The sequence below is a fragment of the Ammospiza nelsoni genome, chromosome 1 (assembly GCF_027579445.1).
Source record: "Ammospiza nelsoni isolate bAmmNel1 chromosome 1, bAmmNel1.pri, whole genome shotgun sequence".
Taxonomy (NCBI): Eukaryota; Metazoa; Chordata; class Aves; order Passeriformes; family Passerellidae; genus Ammospiza; species Ammospiza nelsoni.
In genome coordinates this window covers 115,480,712-115,502,161 of record NC_080633.1, presented here as the reverse complement: position 1 = coordinate 115,502,161, position 21,450 = coordinate 115,480,712, and the positions used below count along the sequence as shown (strand labels likewise).

At 38.1% G+C, this 21,450-nt stretch overlaps 1 protein-coding gene across 2 annotated transcripts in view; it reads left to right on the top strand.

Moving 5' to 3' along the window:
• Positions 1 to 21,450, top strand: part of PLAG1 (PLAG1 zinc finger) — a 52,316-nt gene that overhangs the window by 5,810 nt on the left and 25,056 nt on the right. The gene's annotated exons all lie outside the window — the stretch shown is intronic.

The window sequence follows — 21,450 nt, the reverse complement described above, 5'->3', positions numbered from 1 at the left end:
GTGACTGTGTAAGTACATACCTGACTGTGAGGAGTGAGAAAGGATTTGTAATTATTCTCATGTGGAAGGAATAAATAATTTCTATTATATCCTTCTCTGTAGTCTTCTTCTCTCTCCTTTCTGGTTCATTGCCTGTCCAGAGTGTAGAGATACCTTGTCAAATACATTAAAATACATGGCCAGAGTGATGACCTGTTCTATTCATGACCAAATCTGGTGGTTTTTATACACTTATAGGGGAGCACAAAGGAAATAAAATGTGGCCCAATAGCTATTTGTTTAGAGGAAAGGAAAGAGAGGGAAAAAACCCACAGGTCTGAACTGTTATAAAACTAAAAAGTGAGATTAAAAAAACAAATGCAGAAAAGTGTGGCTGTAATGCATACAACAGTAACTCAGAACTCTGAAGTAAAATACCTCAAATCAGATTTGAGAAAGTCAAGTGGGAATCAGGAAAGTAAAACCCAAGAATTGCCATCAGATGCAATTAAGAAATAACTATGTAAAGAAACTTGGAAAAATGCAAAAAGAGTCTGTTACAGTAAACTGAATTGCTATAATCTTCTTTTGCACTTAATGTGCTAAATTCCTCTCTCAAGGAAAATATCCCTAGAAATCAGATTAGAAAGTGTTTAAAGGGAATTATTTGTCAAAGTTGTTTTTTCACTTAAGTTAGGATAACTAATAATAATCTCTTCCATATTGCTGTAATAATACTTTATTTGATACAATTTAGCAATACAGATTGCATGTAAATTTACTTATGTATTCTGCAGGTAATTTACCAGTAGCCTGACACTGTGTATCTCTAACCCTAAAAGCTTTTCTTTATGGTTGTGAGTCACATCAGATTTGGCAGTCTGCAAGTGTAAAGTATTTCTTAGGAAATAAGATGTAGATTGCTGATTTTTACTTATGCACATTTACTGTGAATTGCCAAATAACAAAAAAGGAGCGAGGCTGTCAGAAAACTTAGCTTACCTCTTCATGTATTGAGTATGTCCTTCTTTTTGTAGTGCATGAGTTTTCTAAAAAACCCTGCAAATCATCTGATTGTGAGTTAATGAGATCTCACTATACTGCGTGTTTGAGCAGCAGAAAGACCCTGTGTAGGCAAATGAGATTTTACTGTCTCAAGTGCTTGTCACTTGTAATAAAACTGTTTACTGTGGGGTGTATGTATTTATCATGAATGTTCCATTTACATGTGGGATAGATACAGACATGCACACATTTTTAGGAGACATTTAGGGACAATATCGTGTATTTGAATCAGTTGTGGAATAGGAATATTTTTTTTAAGAGATCATTTTGAAGGAAAGGCAGAATGAGAGATTCTGGCAGCTTGCTATTAAATTTCAATCAAGCCAGTATAGTTAGTAATAAAACATTTACAAGTTTGTAAATGTTAAGTTTCTTCAAACTCCTACTGTCACGTGTGGAATTTTCATTTATACTATTTTGCATTTACTGCAGCTGCCTACATGCAAGGCTTAGTAATGCTGCATTTATCACATGCAAGTATAGATAAAATATAAATATATAAAAGTAGCAATTGCCTGCAGCTGTTCTTATGTTTTCATAAGACAATACATTACAAAGGTGTAAATTTATGGTGTTAGCTGCCTGCTATCAGTTACTGGTGCTCTTCTCCTCACAAGTACTTTAAGAAGAGTATTAAAGTAAAATAAAACAAATATAAAATAGTGTCAGAGTTTTGTGTTCTGTTTAAAAGTTAAACACAATATTGTTCAAGCTTATTTTGTTCACCGGAAGTTACTGTGATCAATACTTATATAATTTGTTTCACCTAGGACACTAGGAAATATTGAACCACCTAGCTTAGGAAGAGCTTAGACATAAATGCCAGTTATTTAAATCTTTAGGCTTTTTTTTCATCTGCGATTTGAAGTTTTCTTTTATTATTTTGAATACTAGGATTGTGTTCAGACTAAACCACTCCTAATTATGCCCCAGCACAAACATATTGCTTATGGCTATATTTTAATCAGTTTCAGAAAAAGTAATAAAAATATTATTGCATCTGTCAAAGGATGGTGTTGCTACATGCTATTTTAAATGGTGTTTAAGTACAGTTATAAGCATACCAGTACAATGAAATCAGCTCTATTCCTAAACAACAAAGTTACATTATTTTTTACTTAAAAAGTTAACTAAGAATCCTAATATGTTAATTATCCTAATTATTTAGGGTGGTTTTAGTATGTGTTGAAATTGCTTTAAAAAGTATACATGAAATATTTATATCAAACTTGTTTAATTTCTCATTACTTGTAAAATGTAATGTTTTCCCAGTTATAATTTTAAGGGTTTTTTTTTTGTCTTAGCTGCCTGAGTGTATCCTTTTCTTTTGGATACACTCTTTTCTGAACTCAGCACTTCTTTAACTTGTTTTAAACTCTTTTATTATCTCAGAATCTATTTGTGTCCCTTTAAGTTTAGCTATTGATAATTTTTGTACTACAAAAATTGTGCCAAGGAATACTGTGAAATTTACTTGAGCTGGTGATGCTACAAATAGAAAAATTGAGTGCAGAATAATACAGGAAACTTAATCATGATGGTGTTTGGGTGATAGCAATGGTCCCTAACTGGATGAATATTAAACTTACCTGTGAGGAAAAGATGCCAGGTCTTGTCAAATATGTCCTATCATTGTTTCTCATAAGAAATACTCAGACACACTTCTAGTGTCAATTTCTGTGGAAGGCACACAGAAATCTAGATTATACTTTCAGAAATGTTAAACTGTGAAATAAGTTTTTTGCGGGGGGGGGAATGGTTTTAGAGGTCTCCCCTTTATTATTTCACCTTTGAAACCTTGGCCACTTCAGGATATTTGAGAACAAGTAAGTTAAGTCCATATTGAAAAATACGTTTCAATTTCTAGTGCAGGTTTTATCTATGCATCATGTAAAACAAATTTCTTGCTCTTTACTATACTTAAATATTTGTACTGAAAGGAAAGTGCATTTAAGCAGTTTCTAACTACATTGATTGCTTGTCAGTTTGATTGGAGTAGCAAGATGCTTTCATTTGGGGAGGTTGGATGTGTGTTGTTATTTTCAGTTTTTCTATAGTTTGACTAATAAAACAACTAAACATAAAAAGAGACTGAATCTTTTTTCAGTCCTCAAGTTAGAAGACAGATTTGGTCAAAAAAGTGCTCTGGTGACTTAAATCACTGCCCCTCAGTCCTCTCAAAATATTTAAATCATATGAATTTGTGATATCAGTCACATAGTCATGTTGCAACCTTGAAACTGATAATATATTCAGTTGTCTTGAAATGAACTCCATAATTCTTCATTAGCAGATAAAATTTCCTAAAGGTTTTGTCTGAATAAGAACTTGAGTATTGTGCTGCTTATTCCATTTTTCATCAGGAACCAAACAATAGAAAGTCTCTCAACTGTCAGCAAAGCCTCCAAGATTTAATGGATGCTCTAAATGTCTGTTCTTGTCATAGTTTTAGGTGTTAAACTGTGGTTGAAGGTCAAATAATCCCTTCTGCTAAGCATCTGAATTTCATCATAAAGGAGGTAGCTTAGTATTTGAAGGTAGTTTTGGCGTGAAAGTTTCATGTAGGCAGCTTAACAAAAAAAGCTAAAAGGCAGGCAGAAATTAGCTGTCAGGTTGCAACTGCTTGGTAACTGTCCTGTGAAGTATACCTAAATCCCATTTCTTACTTTGGGATTGTAGTTTGAAGAAGAAAGAGCTTAACTTAGAGCAGTTAAGAACAGTTAGGAAAGAGCTTAACTGTTAGTTCTTCCCAAATATATATAACATTTCCCACCATTTTGGCTGACAACAGCCTCTGGAGAGGGACTTTTTGTGATGGTGTGTAGTGATAAGACAAGGAGTAAAACTGAGGGAAGGTAGGTTTGGGTTTGGCATTAGGAAGAAATTCTTTACTGTGAGGGTGGTAAGGCACCAGAACAGGTTGCCCAGAGAAGCCCTGTGTGTCCCATCCCTGGAAGTGTTCTGGGCCAGGTTTGGTGGGGCTTTGAGGAACCTGGTCTAGTGAAAGGTGTCCCTGCCCATGGAACTGGATGGTCTTTAAGGTACCTTCCAACTCAAACCATTTTACAATTCTATAATATATCCAGACTTTTTGTAACTCAGGCCTTTGTAGGAAGGTTATGAGGTCTTCTGGACAAAGGTTATATTGCCTTTGTGAATTAACTTATGAATTAACTGTTACTGAGCAACTTTATAATTTTGTGATGTGATTTTGTCCTTGGGGGTACATCTGAGAGAGAATGTAGTCAAAATTACTTCACTCCCTGTGCATGGCATAGTTCTGACCCAAAGAGTGTGTGTTATGTCTTCTTGCTTTGAGTACTTTTAGACTGTTATAAGGGGGTAAAAAAATTAATCCTTTTTTTAACCTCTACTTTCTGCATTTGTCACTTGTTTAGGAAGTTGTTTCTTGATATATTTTTTTAGTATGTTGTGGCTGGCAAAGTTACTGAATGATCTGAACTATAGAATTTCTAAGTGGAAGAGGGACATGTTTTCCCATCTGATCTTGACCAAATTATTTGAAAGTTTCCTGTTCTTTTCAACAGTGCTTTGCTATAAATGAAAACAAATTAAATTAAACAGTTAGTAAAAATGCATGGCCCATGTTCCTCTTGCAAAGTTTATTAGAAGCTAGTTGGATGCTAATAATTCCTTTCACTGTGGATCTTTGAGATATGAAGCCTCTATTTAATGCTTTCCAATCACCATTTCCATCTGTCAAATTCTAGGTCAGTCATTAGTAAATGCATAGTAGTAACTGTATGGTCTGTAATGCCAACATACTGAGCCCATCTCAGAGTGGGAGATCTGTGCTAAAACTGAAGTGCTTCTCAGGGAGCAAGTGTATTTCCCCAAGATATTTTTTTTTGAGATTGTTTCAGGTGGCACTCATTGAAAGGGATGGTCTTTCAGGTTGGCAAGAAGCAAGCTGTTCAGGGTTTTCTCTAGTAAGTAAAACCCAGTATTTTTGTAGCTTCATTCAGAAGCTGGTGGTCATTGAGGGTACATCATGGAACAGTAGATTCATGTGCTTCTCTGCAGGGGATGCTCTTAATGATGGAACTACGGTGTCCTGAATGTAGAAGGAGCAGACCAGCAGTGAAGGATTGATTGCTTTCTGAAGTGTGAACAGGGAGATGCATAATTCTGGCTTTTACAAATAAATTAATTCTTTGGAATAAGATGCTTCCTGTACTTACTGGCATTTTAATTTTTTCCTGCAGTATCAGAAATGGACACTTCAGGATGATTTTTACAAGCCTGTCAACTTGAAAGGGCAATTAGTGTAACCACAAATGAAGTTAAAATGTTCAAAAAAATATTAAACTGTCTTGAAAGCAAAGAAAAATAACTACTGTACTAATCTGGGAATATTTTTCAGTGAAGCAAATAATACTTATGTGTCATGAGAGATTAATTTAGCAGTAGCTTGGATCCCTCAATAAAAGAATGTTGGTATATTAGCATATTTGTTAATATAATACATTATGTACATAATTTAGAAGAATATAGTTTTTGATAACAAAACCATCATAACTCTATCACAGAAAAAAATTACATTGTGTCTGCATACATCCATAACCTAGATATGCCTAGGTATTCAGAAGCTTCCATGGTGATTTCTGGGAGCTGTACAAACACGAGGCTCTTCTGCTACATTCAGACAGTGCATGATAAAGTGCTTGCTAAAGTTAGTGAGTGTTGGTTTGGGGGATTTGAATTCAGAATTAAAAATGATACATAGAAAGTGATACTGTGCTGACTTAGTAGCACAAAGTATTTTAGTCCAGTGTTGAAAGTACATATTATAAAATCTGTATGTGAGTGTTACATGGCTCTGGAATTAACTTTCTAGAAATATGGACATTACCTAGGAAAACAAGTATTTTGTTTTGTTAGAACGACAGTTTCCCTCTGGTGGATTTGACATTAATTGAATTCTGCTCTGTGATTTTTCTTTTTATTATTTGCACAAAATTGTGCTCAGTCCTTTTCCTCCAAAAAAATACAAATAGTATTGTATTCCTGCTGTGATAATTATGCATAACATCTCTGACTCAGCAGATCAAACGTTATGTTTACTGGAAAACAGAATTAACATTTTGTAATATTTTTAAGAACACTTAAAAACAGCTGTGTCAAAAGAGATTATGTTTTTAACATGCTAATCCACTGAGCCATCATACATCACTCTGTAGGCAATGTTTTTGTTCTAAGCAGCTACCTCTTACAAGAGCCCATCTGAGAGATGTCAGGATAGCCCAGAAATTTACCCATGAACTTGAGTTCTTAAGGAGAGAAACATCCTAAATAGAGTGCATGATACCTTCATTATCAAATTAAAGATATTTTTTCCAAGAACTGACAACATGTTTTGGCTTCCTCTAAGGAGTTCTGGCTGTTGGGGACAAATTGATGATTAAAACTGGCATATGCAAATTTTTTTTTTTGAGTGGGAGAGAGTAGTAATTCCTAATTTTGCTGGAGAATATTATATTGTGATAACCAAATTCCTGAACAGAGTACTGTACTGATTAGGGAAAAGACAAAGGAGTATGAGAATTTATGCCAGCTGGATTGGAGACTCTGAGATTCATCTGGATTAGTTGTTTCAATTGCTAATCTTGCCCCATGTTCCCCTGCCACTTTGTTTTCTGAAGTTGTCTTTTCAGTGTTTGTAATTGTATACTGTTGCTGAGTAAAGAGTCACACAGACGTGGGAAACAGCAGTACTGACTTGGCAGAAAACTCGGTGAAGTGGAAAAAATGCAACAGAAAAATAGAGTTCTGTCTTATCTTTTGACTTCAGAAATCTGAAGTGTTGCTTTTAAGGACAGTACATATATGTGTGGTAATCTGAAATTTACGTGTATGTTGACTGGCTCTGTATACACCAATGACTATAGGTAATAAATACCAATACAAGGAATTTGTTTGTATTTAGTTAAATTACTGTGCAAACTTTGCTGAAACAGCATGGAAGTAACAATTTTCATTTATTTTTTAAATGCTAATTCAGAATGGTACAACACCAGTGAAAAGTTTAGTTAGTTGCTACTATGTGATATTCTATTCTGGCTAGCTATGGAAGTCTATTTCATGTTATCTGACAGATTAGAATATTTAACTTGAAAATGTGCTACTGCCTGACTGGCAAGTTGGGACATTGCCTACTGTGATTTCCTACTGGCAAGAAGTCTGTTTTAAGGCAAGCTTGGCCATACTTGAAACTAACAGAGTTAGCTAAGGTTTGATACGCTGCTTTCTTCTTTAGGCCTGCTGAAACGTCTTTTGGAATTTGTGCCAGTGTGGTTTTGGACTGTAGAATGTGCAATGTGTGTAGAAGGACTGTAGAATGTAGAAGTGTGTTTCATACAGTGTAAGACTCCCTGGGTTTGGTTCTGTGGGGGTTTTGTTACTCTGGTGGCCAGTAAGCACGTATGGCCAGAGCACAACACATCATGGCTTTGATCTGCTCCCTGTATGCCCATCTGCAAAGAGCAGTGCTGTAAAGAGACACAGGGAGAGCATGGGAAAGGAGGTATTATGTGATGCAGGGAAAAATGAAACATCATCAGGCCTACCCTGGCAATGTAGCAATAGTCCAAAGAACTGGCTCCTCACTGTGCTTTCCTGTAAGGCACTGCACCAAATAGCATGAGATAGTACTTCCTACATAACACTTAGGGATTATGTTAGTAAATAAAGTATTTTCCACAAGGAATTATATGTATTAGCAGGTGCTGCATGGAAGCAACTATGCCAGTCTTGAAGTAAATTGTTTTTAAATAGACTGTTGAATATGGTGGTGTTCCAAATAGTCACAGTTTAAAATACTGATAAGGAGGGAATTGTTGTAAAGTGTTTTGTTCCGAAGCTATATACTGAATTGTCCTGGCAGACAGAGTTCTTCATTCTTCCAGGGCTGGATTTTCACTGAACAATTAGATGCAGTTACCTACATTTGAACTGACTGCTGAAGTTATCCCAACAGGCGTGAGAGAGCGATAACACTGAAAACTGGTACATAAATCACTTCGTAGAGCTGGGTTGTTAACTGCATTACTAGGAAAATATGTTCTTTGACTCACTGATTTAAATATAAAAAACCTAAAAACAAATACCTAGAGAGTTTTGTATGTAGTTAGGATAGGGTATTACTCAATTTATATGTATGGCCAGTGCAGAAACAGAGAATGTCTCTAAATTCAGCAAGTGGTATGTGTTGCTCTAAAGGCAGCAAGTGACTCATGTGACTGTCTTAGCAGCTGGGCAGCAAGATTAGAGAGCTACTATGTACACATTCCCTTACTGAGGGGTCCAAACTATTGCTAAATGAAGTTGTATTACTGCCAGAAAGTGAATAACAGGCATAAGAAAATATAATAAATAAGTGTGTCATCAGGTTAGTGCAGTAGTTATTTCAGATAGTCATTAAATGAAGGGAAAAAAAAACCCAAATGCAGCTTTTCCAAGATTCATATTTAAAAGATGTTTGTCCTTTTTTCAGACTCTAACTTCGTATGAGATTACATGTGAAGTGTCCCTTTCAATTTTGATATTTGGAAAAGTCAACTTGAAATGACTGTTTCTGACACTTCAGGGAAAAAAATGAGAATGTTAGTGAGTGAAGGATCTTATTCCAAAGAACTCATTTATTTGTAAAAGTACTAAAAATATGCTTGTATCATGAAGTATTTTGATTTGAACTGAAATTGGCAAAGTGTGTACTTCTTGGTCACTTGCTAATTTGAAGACTTATTCATGATGTTATTCCTCATGTATTTCCTAATTGTAAGAATTTGTGAAGTTTGTTCCAAATTGTCTTTAAGTTTTCCTGGCATGCCAGTATGGATTAGTGGAATATGTATTCTTTTTATTTTTTCTTATTTTTCCCTAATCTAATTTTGGTTGGGTTTTTTTTTTTTTTTTTCTCAGATACTTGCTTTTCTTAAGAGAGTTGCTAAACATTTGTTAATGCTTTGTTCTTTAGACATAATGTGTTTACAGTTACACATTGAATTTCAACTATAATTTATGGATTTAAACTGAAATCTGTCACCCTGTCAAACTTATCTTCGGGATTAACCCTCAGGAGGACTCCTTTGAGTCTTGATGACCAGAGCACATACACTTGACTGTTGCAATCGAGTAAATTGATACAGAAATCAAGAAGATGTAAATATGAAGCTCCTTAGTGCTATTTTTAGTGTCAACTTTCAGACCATAATTATGTTTTAAAGATGAGAATGTATTTACCAAAGAGGAGCTTTTATATTTAAAAAGCCAAATCAGCCAAGAAGTCGAGCTCATGATAAATTCCTTACAGTAAAAGAGGACCAGAAGAATGTGTGTTCCTAGTTATCATCACTGTGTCCCAGTGTCCTTAACAAGGTTAAACTGTTTGTTATTTTGCTTCAGGTTTTCCAGATTTCTGCTTTCTCTGTTTTTCTGTGTAGCAATGACTTGTTTCTCATGTTGTTGTTCTTTCCTGTTTATTCCGAGTTTCTGCAGCTTTCCTCAACAACGGTTTTCAGTTATATGTCTAAGAAAAGATGGAGAGAGCATAAAATTAGATTGTTCAGAGTAGTCAGTGCATCTGAAAACTACCTTCTCTGGGTGGATGATCATTTTAATAATGCTTCCAAACACCTTCATCTGACCTTTTTATTTTTGCACATTTAGATTTCTTCTTAATCAAGTCTCTTATTGTTTAGTGTTTTGAAATCTTTGATTTATAAGAAAAGTTCACTTTAGGTTTTGTTTTGATTCATTGTTTCTGAATGTTTCATTACTACTTTTTTCATTTACCATTTTTCTGTACCAGATTTCTTTTGTATTCTGCTTTCAGTTTTCACTCCTAAATTACTCATCAGTTGCAAAAAAAAAATGTTTCTGCACTTCTTAGTCTGATGATGGTCTGTGACACAGGATCACTAGGAAACAGGAATGTTTGTGTATTGTCAAGTAGTTTCTAGATAAAGCACTAGCAGATTGTGACTAAGGATCTACATACCTGCAAAATATATCGATCCTCTGACTACGTGAATGTTTCACTGGATTCTTGCATACTGTTCTTAACACATTCCTTGAGATGAACCATCTGAAATATCCATCTTCCAGCAGGGTTTCAGCTCCTGGGTTTTGCTGCCCTGTGTTGTGTGCCACAGCAGCTTCTCAGGCTCGGACTTCCTACCCCCGCCCCAATCACCGCCCCCACCACCCCTCCCCAGGGAAGAGCTCTGCCATACTGCAGTTGTGTTGAGCTCTTATCCTTTCTTCTGCAGCGTGCTTTGTTTTGTTAGAGCACCTTTGCACAGCTGGAAGAATTATATAAAATAAACAGCTGCCCCGAGAGGATTTTTGCATGAACTTGGACTTCGGCTTGTTTGTTTGTACCTTTCAGAATTACACCCAAAATTTCTTAGCCATAAGTTTGTGCTGCTCCACTGAACTAAAGAGGGAAGCATCTTCTCATAGATGCTAAGGAGGAAAATTCTTAATCCACCTCTAACCAAAAAGACAGAATTCTTTTTAATAAATGCAGTATTCAAATGTCCAAGGAGAAACAGCTGAACAAGATCAGACAAAAATATAGTGTATTTGTATGAGATTGCCTCTTGTAAGCAGTCATGCTTTCAGAAAGGAATAGGAAAGATTCTTTCTTGATATAGTCCTCCTCCCCCTGCTCAATCTTGCCATTCCATTCTTACGATCAGGAATTATCCTGTTTGCTTCTTGGGGCTGTCAAAAAATCATGGATATTTTGAAGGAAGTTGAGATGCTGTTTCTGATGCTATTTGTATCCTTCCGGTGAGAGTTTCGCAGCGTCAACTTGTGGTAGTGTGTGCCACCTGCCCAATATGCTTTTCTTTGGCAGGAAGGCCTACAAATGAGGAAAAAATGGTTTTGGGGAAGTTGGTAATTCTTTTTTTTTTTTTTTTTTTTTTTTTTTTAAAGCCTCAACCTGTGCTCTCTGACAGCATTTCTTAGGGCTAGAGTTGCTGTCTCACCTCTTTCTTGCACTGGGTAGCGGGGGGGGCTGGCAAGTTGTCTGGAAGCTGTAAGTTGATCAGAAGAGACTCTTTAGCTCTTCAGTTTCAGATGTGATCGTGGTATTTGATTCTCTAAAGAGCTGACAAGCTTCCTGGTGAGGAGAGAGAATTTTAGTAGCCAAAGCAAGAAATCTTGGTTCTGATGTTGGAGAGGGCAAGCCCTGTGGGGCAAGCTGAAACGTAAAGCATGGAAAGGTTTGGAGCCTAGATAACTGAAACACTCTTCTCCAGTAATTATAGATACTGTGGTCTTTCACAGGAGAGCAGTGGACAGGAAGAATGTTTGTTTCCAAGACCGGAGAAGAATAAATAGAACTAAAGGAGGCTTTAGGAGTTGTGCTGCTTTGTTAATGTCTTAAAAAAAACATAGCATCCATTTTTAGGATTCAGTGTACTAGAGGCTGAAAAGGAAAACGCAGCAGGCATCTGTCCTTCCCCTGACAAGCTAACAGTGTTGCTTGAAAGAGGAGAACTGAGACATGTGGAAAGGAAAGGGAAAAAAGCAGTTAGAGTACTTGCAGTTACATGTGTGCACACTGATTAATTTTGTGTGTTAATTTAACAGTATGGCACAACGGAGGCTCACAAAGCCAAATTATGTTCCTCTCAGTCATCACCATGGGCACTCCTATGCTATCCTGTTTTTCAGGCTGAGGATCTTTGAAGGAAAATACCCAGTGGGATGCTGGTTCTCAGAGCAGTATGTATCCCACAGATGGGAGTTCACAAGCCAGTTTTCTGGCTGGAAACTTATACATGGATCTTGACAATGGAACATATTTATACAGAGTTCTGGTATGCTCTCTAGCACGTTGGATGTTTTGCTTCAGGCTTTGGATTCTTTGAGAAAACCTGTCCTACAGCCACAGTCCCTGCCCTGGTGAAATGCTAAGCTGCTTGTACACTGTTGCTCACTCTTGTGATGGAGAGACACCTCTTGCCTCAACTGCATTATGATGCTTGCACTGTAAAGCACCTTGATTCCAAAGGAGGAGAGCCTGCAGTGCATGCACAGGATAAAATGTAGTGAGAATAAAGTAAATTACTCCGGTGAGGTTTTTTTTGTAGTTGTTTTTTTAAGAATCAAATTTCTGTGGAATTTTTGGAAGAACCTGTTCTGAGATTACTAGGCAGCGTTTTTCAAAACCATTGTCTCCATAATCTGTTTAGAATACAGCTTTCACTGCCTTTCACTTCAGCTTCAGGCACTAAGTATTTCTGCAAATCACTCCTTGTAGACACATGCCAAGGACTGGGAAAATTAATGACCTTCTCTGTAGCATTTAGTTTAAATGACACAGAGATCTCTAGTAGAATCTGAGACCTCTAGGACAGCATTCAATTATCTGACTCAAAACATTGATTTCTGAGTTACTAATGGGATTGTGGAATAAGTAATTAGAAAACTGCTTGAATTTGGGTGGAGTTCACAGGAATGACAGCTACACCACTATCCCTGTCTAATTTTAAATCTCCATCTCAAAGAAAGGTGTTCAAAGGAAAAGGAAAAGTAGGAAATGTGTGCCAGAATTTTTTGACACAAACAAAACTTTTTTTTCTATTAACCTTTATGTTTTAGAAATGCACTGTTTGGAATGAATAAAAACTGAAGAAACAAAACAGGGAAGCAGATACTAATTTGTAAAATTTCAGCCCAAACAATGGCAGTTTGGCAAAGTTTTAGGTTGGCTTAAATAGAGGAGTTTATCATATAATGGCAAGTGTTTGGCAGCATGGTGAAATGTGATCCCACTCATTCTACAAATAGTCAAATATACTGGATTTGAATTCACATTTGTACTTACTGACAGCAGCGCTGGTTCTTGTGCAGATTAACAGAGGAATTGTCCTGCTTCAAAATCAAGGGTGGCTAAAGAACTGTTACAGGAGGGCTTTGCAGCCTGATCAAGGTCTGATAGGACAGTACTTTTATTTAACCTGATAAATGCTGATCAGATTCTATGCTTGCATTTTATTCAGTAAGAATAATTATACTTGTATGTATATTAAAACCTGGTGCTCTGTTTCTGCCACTGGCAAAACCAAAGTTACTTTGTCATGAAAATTTAGGAGGAATAGGGGTGATACTCCCAGAGTATTCTCCTGATCTTCAGTAATCCACTTGTCAAAGGCTTCCTGAGCTAAGCAAAATGAGTTTGTATTTACTAACCTTTACTGGACTTTTTCCATAACTTTTTTATGTTATGTCTTGAGCTTTTGCAAAGTGCCTAAACGTGCTGTTGCAAGGAGTTAAACTGCAGATATGTTTAAAAGGCAGGTGCATTGCCTTCTCATACCTGTGTCCTTTTGTTTAATTTCACATCTCCAGCTATTTCATTGGAAAAGCTGCCAGTCTGTTCAGCTTTCTGTCTCTCCAGCCACTTCAGCTGAGGTGTACTTGCATGTTATTCATTTGCATCTCCCTTTTCTGCATCTGTATTGATTTCTCCAGAAACTCCACTTGCTTCTTGGAGCTTGACATCCTTTTCTAAACTATGTTGCTTCTTCACTGATATGTTTACTCTTGCGTCCTCCTACTCACACCCCAGTTGTTCATTGAAGTTAATGCTTTCTTGCCTGGTGTAGATGTCAGGCTTACTACAGTACCTCACTGCATATTGGGTTTTCTGTTCTAGGAAAGAAATCAGACAGGCAGCAGTCTGTGGTGTGTCTCCTCAATACAGTGCAAGAGCTACAATACAGTATGTAGCATGGCAAAGATACAGGACAAGGTGATAAATGAAAAAGTAGTGAAACAGTTTCCATTCAAAGAAGGCCTAAGTTGGTTTAGACTTTTCAGCTCTGTAAGAGACTACAAAAGGGAGAGTACTGAAAACAGAGATTTCGTATCACAGACAAAATGATAAAGGAACAGTGAGTGGTATTGATGGGATAAAGGGTGAGCAAAATCACTAGCTAAGAGCAAAAAGAAGTAGTGGGAAATGGGCTCAGAACAAGCTAAAAGAGAGCTGTTGTTAATAAAATGTGAAATTAAGCTGTGGCACTCCTTGCCATGGGATGTTGTCAGTACAAAAGATTACATGGGCATGACAGAGAGCTGCCAAAATAGTGGAAAAGGTTGGGTATGAAATCTATATAGATCTAAGTCCCTAAATCACAGGTGGTGATACTTCCCCAAAATACTGGGCATTTGTCTTCCTCATGATCTGCTCTTGGCTGTTCCTGGAGCAAGGCTGCTGGGCTGCTGGACTTTTGCTCTGGCCTGCAAGGACCATCGTTGTGTTGCAGTGAGTATTCAGGGACCCCGAACCGGAACAAATCACCCAGAACTGGAACAAATCACCCTGGCTGAGCCAGATGCCTCGCTGTCACAGAAACCACGTCTGTCTCTGTGAACCTATATAGAGCCACTTGCAAACTAGTGAAGTTTTTTCCGTGTAAACTGAAAGCCAGTGTTGTGTTGTCTAGAAAGCCTTTTAATTTCCAGCCTAAACTTATTTTGATAAGCTTATACTTCCACTTCTTTGTTCCAGCTCTACTGACTGTCTCTTTGGTTTACTTATTAAGAACTTTAGTCTTTTTTTTCCCTTTGGTCAGATGTTTTGTTGTACTATCCCAGATAAGTTTTTTGTGAATATCTATTACCAGATTTATACATGGTGTTCCCAGTGAGATCTTGGTAGTCCACTGTGGTGGTGTCTTTGTATCCCTTCCTGCACTGAAAATACAGCTGCTTTTTTTGAATCATTATATTTTATTTCTTCTGAAACAGCTTTCTTTAGTGACTTTTACTAGCTGCTTATAGGAGGGTTATACTCAAATTTTTTCCTTCTCTGCTGCTTCCAACTAACAGTTCATCACTTCTCAGCAGAAACCACTGTCTCTGAGAGCATTACTCTGTTGTTTGTTGTTTCTTTTCATCCTCTTTCTGTCCTTAAGATTTGTTACAATTTTTCTTGTGTGTTGTTTCAGTCTGCACTGTACTTCTGCTACCTCCTATTTTCATATTTTCTGCATGTTTTTGTAGTGTTCACTTAAAGGCATAAAAAAATCCTAAATGGAAGTGTTGAATCGAAAAAGACTAAAGACCAATCTTGGCAGAAGTCCCTTGGCTAACATCCTTCCACCTTTTTCTGAAAGAAATCTGTTGTCATCTCCTCTTGATCAGCTGCTTTTCCTGTCATGCTATTCTTGAACTAACTCCTCTCTCCTCAGCTCAACAAATTACTGGTGGTAGTGTAGAATATTCCTTAGGAGTGAGACTAGAAGTGTTGTGCTTCTTTTGTATAAAGACTCTTTGTAATGTTGAAGAAAAACTGGGTGTTTGACATGGTTCATTGTTTAAAAATCACGTGACATTTTGTTTGATTTTTTTCTTTACCTTCATGTTTTCATTCTTTCATTGAAAATGTGCTCCAAGCAAGAGGCCATGCTATCATCATTAGTTGTATGTCCAGATAACTTTTCTCCACCTTTCTCAATATTGAAATGAGGCAAAAAATTGTGTACTTGGATTTGATGCTCTGGTGAGACTGCTCCATCTCATCACAGCCTTGCTTCCTGTTAAATCAGAAGATAGTATTTCAGTATGAAAGGTAAGATTATATAAGAGTGGCAGATGCTTTTTTTTTTTTCCTAAATTCACCTGTCAGAAGGCCCTGTGTTGGTCTCTGTGGTCAACAGCCATCTATGGTGCAGAGGACTGTAAACTTCTACATTTTTTTCACTCTAGTAGGAGTAGCGAGTTCAAACAGTTTCCCAGTGCTCTTCCTGTTGTGATTGTAGATGTTTGGCAGACTTAGATTGCACCAAGTTTGTTCAAGGAGATCTATGCACTGCCAATAATAATATGAACTTGGTCATTTAGCACCTTTCATCACCTCTGCTAAGGTGAGAGCATCTTGCAGTGCTGTGATGCTCCATCAGTCTGCTGTGCTCAGTCTGTTCCATCAGGTGGGTTTTTCTTGGATGTTGGGTCTGCAGGACAGAGCTGGTGCCAAATCCCCGTGTTCAGCAGGGTGCTGAAATTGCTGCTGTTCCTGACTCTGGATGGCTACTGAATACAGTTAGTACCAAGAGACCAAAGGAAATCTGTGCATGCTCTTGGGGCTAGAGATATGGGAATCCCAAACTGCTCATCCCTGTTCATGAGGTGGTTCTTCTCTGCTTCCTCTTGTGCTGGCACAAAGCCACTCCAAAGACTTAGACTGCATGGAAATGGTTGGAATTCTTCCTGTAGAGTTAATTTGACTGTTTTAGCTCTCTATGGTTAACTTGAATGTTTTAGCTCTCTGACCTGGCACAGAGTGTGGAAAGGAAAGGGGAAAGGAAAGGAAAGGGGAAAGGAAAGGAAAGGGGAAAGGAAAGGGGAAAGGAAAGGAAAGGGGAAAGGAAAGGAAAGGGGAAAGGAAAGGAAAGGGGAAAGGAAAGGAAAGGGGAAAGGAAAGGAAAGGGGAAAGGAAAGGAAAGGGGAAAGGAAAGGAAAGGAAAGGAAAGGAAAGGAAAGGAAAGGAAAGGAAAGGAAAGGAAAGGAAAGGAAAGGAAAGGAAAGGAAAGGAAAGGAAAGGAAAGGAAAGGAAAGGAAAGGAAAGGAAAGGAAAGGAAAGGAAAGGAAAGGAAAGGAAAGGAAAGGAAAGGAAAGGAAGAAGAAGCACTGAACTGTGTCAGTGTGGAGGCATGCTGAAAATAACTAAGTTCTGGGCAGACTAACAGAGTGCTGACGTGTGCTGTCTTCAGCATGACAGCTGGACAGATGTGTCCATCTCTGATCCCAAAGCATTAGCCAAGATGCTGTGCCAGAGCTGTTACCCCTGCCTCTGAGCTGCTCATGGATGAAAAGCTGAAAGCCCAGCTGCTTCTGCTGTACGCTCTGGCTTCCAGCAAGGACGTGGCTTGTGTCTGACCAGCTTGGCACCTTGGCTGGGCATGGTTGCCTCTGCCTATGCTTGACCCAGTAAACAAGGTGCTTGCTTAGGTGGAGCTACCTAATTCTGGCTGCTTTGCTTTTGGGATCTAATCCAGAGATGAGAAGGTAACTGCTGAAGTTGCTTGCCAAGGCAGCTATCAAATCTGATGACGGATCAGGCCTTGAGGTTAACTAACAGCAATTATCTTTACTGTAGCTATATCTATTCTGAGTGATTTTTTTTCAGGGGTTTGTTTTGTTTTGTGTTGAGTTTTGTTTTGTTGTGAAAAGTTGATGCCTCAGAGTGCTGGTTCGTGTGTAATTCAAGGGAAATATCAGCCCTCATCTTGGCAAGTACAGTCTTTTGGGTACGAACCTCAAAGTTGTGGTGACAAGTAGGGTAGCAGTGAGAAATTAAAATGTAAATGTTTGATACATTCTTGTGTTTTCATTTGGGAAAGGCTCCTCCAAAAGCCCCCTCTGCTTTGGTAAGGAAGCAAATGATTTCAGAAAGAAACATCATCAGGCCATTGATTGTACCTGTTTTGGTAGTGAGTCTTTTTTCTCAGCCATTCATTTGCATAACCCTAGCTCTTTTTGACCGTTTTGTACCCTTTTCTTCAGCAGATGTTTCCCCCCAGCACTAGTCATGGTGGCAGCTTGTGCAAGGTGGCAGGACTGGGTGAGTTTGGGGAGAGGGATGGAAGCTGCAGGTCATAAATAAGTGTATTGTGTGTGGTTGACGGTATGTAGCAAGTGTGGTTTAGTACGATGAGCTTCCAGCTCTTCCTGCAGAAGGGGGTGCACACCTTCCTTTCCTCTGGCACATTTCTGTGAGGTGATAGGAGGCAGGAAAGAAATGTCATTTTTACGGCCGAGTTTCTGTGTGTCCCTTTTTCATGTGCTCTTACTGATAGAAGGCTTGGGTGGCTGCCCCACTGTCAGACTGTACTACCCAGTGTTAGCTGGTCATGAATCCCTGCTTCGTGTTCACAGGTATTGCTTTTTTCCTTGAAGACTGCTCATGCGGGCAGTTACAAACACTGATGGAATGAGCATGAGTCTCCAGATCTCTCTTTCCTCCCTCTGGTACTCAGATTTCAGTAAGTAGGGCATTTGCAGTTTGAAATTTGTAATTGTAACATTATCTGTTAGAAGTAAAGGGAAAAAAAACCTGCTAAAATAAGTAGCGTAGAACACACTAGATCTGCTTCAGATAAAGCTGTTATTATCATGTGCTATTAAACCAAGTGTTTTAAAGAATTAGTAGATACTATATTTTAAGAGATTGGTTAGTGGCAGGAAGTAAGGCTGCCAGTGAAATCTTTATTCTAGAGTCCAAATGCAAAGATCTCTTATTAAAATGTATCCAGTTGTTTAGCTTTTCTTAACAGAGGGTTCATAGGTCACAGAAACAAGTGCAGTATGAAATTTCATACTCAATAGTCACCTGCTTTTAAAGAAAAATAGTTGTATTCCATCATTTCAGAAGACAACAGCTACTGCTTTTTGCTGTCAACAGATGCCCCTGTGTGTTTACATTTATCTGTATCCTAAACTGTTTTGATTTTTGTTTTGTTATCTTTATTTTTAGCAGTAGAAGCCTTTACAGGCTCCAAAGGATTTCACTGGCTTTATTTCTAGACACTTTTCCCTAAGATAAGGTGACCATACCAGTGATGTGAAAAATCCTGTCTGCAGCATTGCCTTGCAGTTCATTAACTCTGCTGCTTTGCCTCTGCTTGGCTTTGCTTCACTTTTTAGGCTGCCTTCTCTTCGCGGGATCCTTGTTTTGGGTTTTTTTTTAACCAACTTTTCATCTGCTACAGGTGAAGCAAAAAGAGAGCTTTCTTATAACTGTTTTATTAAGAGAGCCTTGTTGTTCCTACTCCACTGTAATTTGTCTTGGTTTCCTCTTCCTTAATCTCATTTTGCCCCTGTTTCCAAACCTCCTCACCTTCATGCTGATGACTCCTCCCTCCCTGATCTTGGGGTTTGGACGAAGCTGGGAGGCGTGGTTAGACGCCAGAAGCACTCGGTTATTACTTACACAGGGAAACTTCATCCTGTCTGACAAGCATGCTGTTCGTAGCCTTGAGGGATATACCTGGAGGGCACTGAGTTTCCACTCAGAATTTAAGTAGATTAGATTATGTATACATATTTGTTGTGACTTGGCGGCTATCCCAGTGCCCGAGGTTTTAAAACATACACTTTGCTATACTCGAGGCAAGCTCAACTGCATGTTTTAAAAGATGCTCTGGGGAGATGGGAGGCTGCTCTTTGGAGTCCACAAAGGTCTTATCCTCTCTAGATCTGTACAACACAGGAACTCTGACTACTGTTCTGTTTAGTCCTGTATTTTGTCTTGGTATTAGGTGCTATCAAATGCCTCAGGGGGTGGTATAACTGTAAGATACAGAGGAGATGATCCTCTCTTATTTAACTCTATGCTGATTTGTGTTTTGTCCTAGAGAAAGAGGGTTGCTATTATTTTTTCCTGAAGCCCTCTTGAAATGATATTATAATTTTGGATGATGCAGTTATCTATGCAAATCTTTTCTGTCTGACTGTAAGCTACCTTCTGGCAATTAATCTCACAGGCTAATACATTGCTGTTAAAAAACAAGTTGTGGCTGTTTATTTAAAATTTGCTATGCTGTGGCTTTATTGAGTCTCTATCCTAAGAACAGATGAAACCTGTTACTCTGAATCTGAACAAGTTATTCCACTGCCAATAATTTTAATAGTTTTATCTTGTTAAAAAAAAAATAAAAGAGAAAACCAAAACAACAAAGACACAAGCATAAAAATGCAGCCTCAAAATTCAGGTGCTGCAGATATGCTAAAGGGAACTGTGAAGTTAAAACAGCTGTATTTTATGAAATTCTGTTTGGTATGGCACTTTTCCTTATAAGGGCCAATGACCAATTGTTTTGATTATTTAGAAGGAAAAAATTCCATGAGAACTGTTACTGAAAATGACTAACTTGGCATTTGTGATCTGTCGCTCTCTTACAACATTTGATGCAATACTGAATTTTCGATAGCTGAAACATCCAGTTAGCTGCTCAGTGCTTCAGCTGTTCCTGTGTGACCTATTTGTTTCATTTTCTTGTAAATTGCTAATGATATCTGTAAATAAATACTCCTCCTTTTTGTAGTGATGTCTTCTTAATATCCAACCCTTTGTAAACAAAGAACAGCCTGTGCATCTGATAGAAATCTCCAAGACTCAGTTTGCGATGCACAGTGACCTACCCGCTTTGGCAGCAAGGAGCTGAAGTGATTCCTTGGGTTTTGCCACGAGAGCAGGGAAGCCTTGGAAGGAGGAGTGTGGCTCTGCAGCTGCTCATGGGCAGTGGAGGCTCTGAAAGAGCACGGTGGTTGGGGCTGCACTTTAGAAACAAGGAATGGATGGGTCTTGTTGGGAAAGGAGGGAAGACTTGACAGAGAGGTAGGCTGGATTTGGTTAAGTAGTTTTGTTTCTTTCTTTAAGCAAGGACTGGAAGTTGATCAAAATGTGTAAGCTGATATGCCTTAGCTGCTTATGTGAGAGAGATGGGACCAGCACTTAGCAGATCTGAAATGTGCATATCCACCTGACCCATTCCTTTGGTGTCTTAGTGGCTTATAGAAGATACTTGAATACAGTAATTACAAATCCATTTGTGTTATCTCTTAGAGTAATCTCTTAAAGGTAGAGGATGAGGAATGGGTTCATTGTGGGGGTTTTGTTGTTGTTTTTTTGGGGTTTTTTTACATTATTAAATTCTTCTTATATACTGAAAAATATTTTTCTCTAACAAACAGAAACTGCATGTAAAATTCACTGCATTTCCGTTCTTTACTTCTATTTTCCTTTTGTAAGTACGGAAACATAGAATTCACTCAAGCAGTCAATAGGTAGGATTGTCCCTTTGTGAACCTTAAAATGGATGAAGTGAGAAAGAATTTCCAGGCTGATGATTACTGAGAAATAATTAACAAATCCAATTCACTATGGCTTAGTCCCCAGTAGGATGTTACCTTGAATACAGTGCAGTTCCTCTTACAGCATCATGTGTCCATGCTGAGCTGAATTCTCAATGTTGCATCACAAAGGAGTATTTACTGTAGTAAATACTTGTTGTGGTGAGCTGGGTTCCACTCAGGGTTTCTTTGGATTGTTTATAATGCGCTGGAGTTCTTATTTCTTCCCACTTGGCTCACTACCCATGTTGTGCTTTACTCCAGGATCATTTTGAGTAGAGGTAGATGTTCCATACATGTTGGCAGGTAGGCAAGGGTGCTGTTTTTGTGGTGGAGGTTGTAAGAAAGTTGGTTATAATAATCTATTAGTTTTGAAGGGTCTGCTAAGGCTCTGGTGGCCTCCAATTCATATATGGCTGAGCCTGGATATGAATCGTAACGGGATGGGCAGGTACAGGTACACTCATAAATGAAGGAGAGAAAACACACCTGGACCTGGCCTCAGGAATG